Below are 5,467 nucleotides of genomic sequence, written 5' to 3'. Positions count from 1 at the left end.
CTAGTGCTATTGGACCTAAAGCTTTGGAATCCTGGATTATGGGTGTATTAGTCTGTCAAAATGGTGCAGATGCAAAGTACCAGAACTCTGTTGGCTTTTGTAAAGGGTATATATTTGGGGTAGAAGCTTATAGCCACAAGGCCCTAAAGAGTCCAGCTCAAGGTACAGTAAGAGGTACTTTCTCACTCAAAGCATTGGCCACTTGTTGAAGCAAGATGGCGGGTGATGGCTGTGAGGGCTCAGCCTTCCTTCTTCCTCTTAAGGCTCTGCAGTCCCAGCTTTTTCCCATCTCAGCTGGGAGAGTTCCTGGTTTAGAAGCCAAGCATGCAGGGACTGCTGCAAGGTAGGGTTGGAGACTTGGAGGGGAAAGGCAAGTCAAGCCTCCCTTCCCCTCACACCCCACGTCCAGACCATCCACCTCTCAGACAAATTGGGAACCATTGCCCTCTTGCACCAACCTGCGGGGAAGGCTCCAATAGGCTTTTGCTTTCAGGTGTCCCTACTTCTCCTCGTGCGCCCACAGTACAGAATGACTATTTAAAACCTTCCAGTACAGAATGACTATTTAAAATCTTTGTTTCCAGCAAAGATGGAGTAACAGGTATGGGCTTTACCCTCCCACCTGAAACAAAACTAAACAACAAATGGAGAAAATACATGACAAAATTGTTTTGAAACTTGGGCATCAGGCAACAAAGGGCATTTGATCTCCAAGAGAGAAGAAATAGGTGAGGTAAGCCCTGTGATTACCCTAGCTTGATGCTTTGAGAAAGTTCCCAGGCTGCGACACAGGGAAGGAGAACCCAGGCAGAATCCAGCAGACTCCCCAAGTGAAGATGGGGCTCAAGAGTTTGGGGAAACCAAGGCACATTCATAGGACAGAGTACCAGAGAGGAGAGAGCTGTCCAGAGAAAGAACACAGTATGCACAGAGGAGCCTCTCAAGTATTGGACAGAGTACTGGTTAAGTGTGTGCATGTGAGGAAATTACCCAAAGGCTGGGGAAAGAACCACCTAAAAAAATTAGAGGCAATAGGCATAAAAGCAAATGCTGAAAGGATAAAACTTGCCAAATAACTCCCCAGGACAAAGCTCAAGAATAATTTATAGGAATACAAGTATATCCCAGTGACCAAGATAAAATGAACAATGTCTGGTCTCCAATACAAAATTATCAGATTTGCAAAGAAGCAGAAAAATATGACTCATAATGAAGCGAAAAACTGAACAAAACTGATCCAGAACTCACATGAGAAGTGAAAACAGCAGACAAAGGCATTAAAACTTCTATCATAATGGTATTTCACATTGAAGATATTTTTAAAAACCCACCGTGGTAGTTTGAGTCTTTATGGACCCTAGAAAATTATGTTCTCAAGCCGTTCCTGTGGATGTGAGCCTCTTGTACATAGTACCCTTTGATTAGAGCACTTCAGTAAGGTGTTACCAGGGTGGGTCTTAATCCTCTTACTGGAGTGCTTTATGAATGGGATGAATATATAGAGAAAAAATGTCACAGAGACAGAGAAATCCCTAGAAGCTGAGAGAACACCATAAGAGCAAGAAGCTGAAGTCAGTGGAGCACAGGAAAGAGGAAGTCAGAAGCTGAAGCAATGAGAACTGGAGGAGAATGGAGATGCTGCCGTGTGCTGGTCCTCAGGGAGAAAATTATCACCTGATGATGCCTCATTTTGGACACCTCCCCAGCCTCAAAACTATAAGCTTGCCACCTAATTATTATAAAAGCGAACTCAAGAGCAAAAGAGAAAAGCAAACAAAAAAACAATTTCTGTATATACCATTTCTGGTATATTATGTTGACAGCCTTTAGCAAACTACAATAGCCACTTAAATCATACTTCTGGAGATGAAAACTACGTCTGAGATTAAAAATACTCTGGGAGGGGTGCCGAGCACGGGGGAAACAGTGTGGGCAGCTCATGAGGGAGGCCTCACTGGCTGCAGGCGGATGCAGGTGGGTGCAGGCAGGTGCAGGAGAAAAGCAAGATGCTCAGACTCTGGAGACCAAAGGAACACAAGGCAACATCCAGAAAGGAGCAGGACAGACAGACTAAGAGGCCACCACAGAGGAACTGTGAGTCCTTTGTTCCGCGGCGGTACCCGGTTCCCATCCCCAACCCTGGAGACAAGCAGCCTCTGCACTGAATGAGGCTGGCTGGCAGCCTTGGACTAAGAGGGTTGGAGAAGCCTTCCTCCCAGGAACAGGGAGCTCCTGATTGGAGAATTTGGGTTGCTGGGTCCTGGTTCCAGTGGGCCAGGTCTTGGCTCCTTCTGACCACTGTTTTCAACACTGACCCAGTAGAGGTGGAGACTGTGGAGGGAAAATTTAAAAACAAAAACATAAACACTCCCCTCCATAAAGATGAGGTGAAGAGCTGGCCAAAGAGCACCACCTGCTGGGAAGGAAACACACTTACTGGTAACCAACAAGATTTGGAAAAAAAAAAGTTCACTAGAATCTTTCCCAACCCTCTCCCCAGGACCCTTTGGAACTGGTCTGTACCCACTTTGTGGGTCCCTGGTCTGGTTTTTTTGTTTGTTTGTTTGTCTGTAGGAGGTACCAGGGATAGAACCCAGGACCTTGTGTATGTGAAGCAGGTGCTCAACCACTGAGCTATGTCCATTTCCCAATAGGAGTTAGTTTTTTCTTTTTTTTTTAAGGTTTTGGGATCGAACCCAAGACCTCATACATGGTAAGCAGATGTTCAACCACATGAGGTACATCCGCCGCCACCACCACCCCGGCCTGGTTTTGATCCATTAACTATGGGCAATTTTAAAGATTTAGAATAAGTTGAACCAAGTGTCAAAGAAGAGCTTTAACACAAACTTGATGAACAATTAAACCCTAGGCAAGAGAGAGAAATTGACTGTCAGAGTAAACACATCAAGATACCTAGATGCCAGACATCAGCAAAAAATTGTGGGTCATAATAAAAAAACAGGAAGATATGCCCAGTCAAGGGAACAAATTAAAAGTTGGAGGAGACAGAATTCAAAACAACTAATCAAAGCTGGCCAAACAAATCTAAATCAAGGAAAAGATAAAAGATATTAGGAAGACATTTCATGAGCATAAAGAAGGATTTAAAACATACAAAGAAAAATAACTTATATAACTTATGGTAATGAAAGGCACAATAGAAGAGATTTTAAAATATACTAAAATCATACAATGGCATAGTTGAACAAGCAGAAGAGAGGACCAGTGAACTAGAAGATGGGACAACTAATATCACACAAATGAACAGAAAAAAATGGAAAAAATAGGCAGGGCCTCAGAGAGTTGAATGACAGCATGAAATACACAAACATGTGTTATGGGTGTCCAAGAGGGAGAAGAGAAAGAAAAAGGGGGGAAGGAGTGTTTGAGGAAATAATGGCTAGAAATTTCCTGGCTCTTATGTGGGACATGGATATATATGTCCAGAAGCACAGCATACTCTAAACAGAATAATTCCTAACAGACCTTCTGAAACACATACTAACCAGATTGTAAAATGCCAAATATAGAGAAGCCTGAGAACAGCAAGAGAAAAGCAACCCATCACATACAAGGAATGCTCAGTAAGTGCTGATTTCTCATTAGAAACCATGGAGGGAAGAAGGCAGTGGCATGCCATATCTGGCAAAATGGTCCTTCGAAAACGAGAGAGAGGAGGGGCAAGATGGCAGCAGAGTAAAGAGCTCCAAGGGTTAGTTGGTCTTACAGTGCAGTTAGTAATCACCCAGAGCTATCTAAACCACCTGGTTAAGAGGCCCAGGAGACAAGAGCATCCTGCAACACCCTTGGAAGAACAGAAGGAGAAGACTGCCCATCTGCAGTGAAGATTTGTGAGTAGAGCAACCCCCACCACGGAAGCCAGTGCCCATCTCCCACTGGTGGTGCAAGACACCTCCGGAACTATTCCCTGGCTCGAGTTGGAAGCAGCATATCCCAAAATGGGGAAGGAAGAGGTGGTCAGGCACCAACGTCAGTAATTGATTAGTAAATTTGGCCGACTGAAGTCCAGTCCTAAGAACAGCTGAAGTTTGAAGCTGTCCAAGTTAGAAAGAGGCTGGTAGCTGCATTGTAGCTCCACCCCCAGCATGAAGGTAAGCAGGGCCGACTGAACCCACAGTGCTGGTGGGGGCCAGCTTCTTTCCACCCAGGTGGGAATGCAGCCCTAGCCAAGGCTCAGCCCCACCTCCAGCAGGGAGGAAGCTGGGGAGACCTGCACCAGCCACTCTGGCCCACTTAGGGACATGCTTGTGGCTACATCCCACCCTCAATAGGACAAGAGTGGGGGTGGTGTTTCCTCAACCACTCTGGGCAACTGAAGCCACTTTTAGACTGCATGGATTAGATTACTGAGCACTCCTATGGCTCCATCCCCACCCCTGAGAGGAAAGTGGGACCAAACTCCCTAAGCCTTTCCAGGCAACTGCAGCCCCTTTTGTCCCACACACATACTAGACTGTTGGACACGTCTGTGACTTGATCCCTGTCCTTGGGGCAGGAAGAGGGACAGTATTCCCGCAACCTCTCTGGGCAGTGGCAGCCACTTTCTGCCTACACAGACAAGACTGTTGGACAAATCTGTGTCTCCATCCCTGCCCCCAACAGGGATGAGGAGGGCTAGTGGTGCCTCAGCTTCTCCAGGTAACTGCAGAGCCCACACTAAGTAGATTTGTGGGTACACATGAGGTTCCATCCTTGCCCCTGGCAAGGGAGGAGGGGGCTGATGATTTGTCTGTCTCTCCAGGCAACTACAGATGGTCTTGGTCTGCGTGGCTTGGATTACTGCACACAACTGTGGCCCCATCCCTACCACTGGTGGGGAAGAAGGTGGGTGAAGCTTCATCAGTGCCTGGGGCAATGCAGATAGCTTCAGCCTCCATGACTTACAGTACCAACCACATCCTTGGCTCCTACTCCACAACCAGCAAGAAACAGATGAAAAAGAGCTGAAAAAAAATTCAGACTGGCTGAACACAAGCCACTATAATGTTCCAACTTAAGTTGAACTAGGTATCAAAGAGGGGCTATAGCACAAAGCCAATTAAGTAGAAAGCCCTAGACTAAAGTGAGAAACTGAATCCAGAATAAATATATCTCATAAATCAGGGGCTGAAACACCAACAAAAAATTACAATCCATACCAAGAAACAGAAAGAGATGACCCAGTCATAGAAAAAAACTAAGCCTCCAGATGACATGAAAGAGTTGAGACAACTAATCATAAGTGATCAAGTAAACCTCCTTAATAATTTCAGTGGATGGCTAAAGAGATTAAGGATATTAAGAAGACACTGGGTAAGCACAAAGAAGAATTCAAAAACATACATTTCTTATGGAAATGAAAGACACAATAAGTGAAATTAAAAATACGCTGGAAGAATATAACAGCAGATTTGAAGAAGCAGAAGAAAAGGATCAATGAGCTTGAAGATAGCCTCTAAAAGGG

This window comes from Dasypus novemcinctus, chromosome 8 (genome assembly GCF_030445035.2).
Source record: "Dasypus novemcinctus isolate mDasNov1 chromosome 8, mDasNov1.1.hap2, whole genome shotgun sequence".
Lineage (NCBI taxonomy): Eukaryota > Metazoa > Chordata > Mammalia > Cingulata > Dasypodidae > Dasypus > Dasypus novemcinctus.
This window is presented reverse-complemented; position numbering follows the sequence as displayed.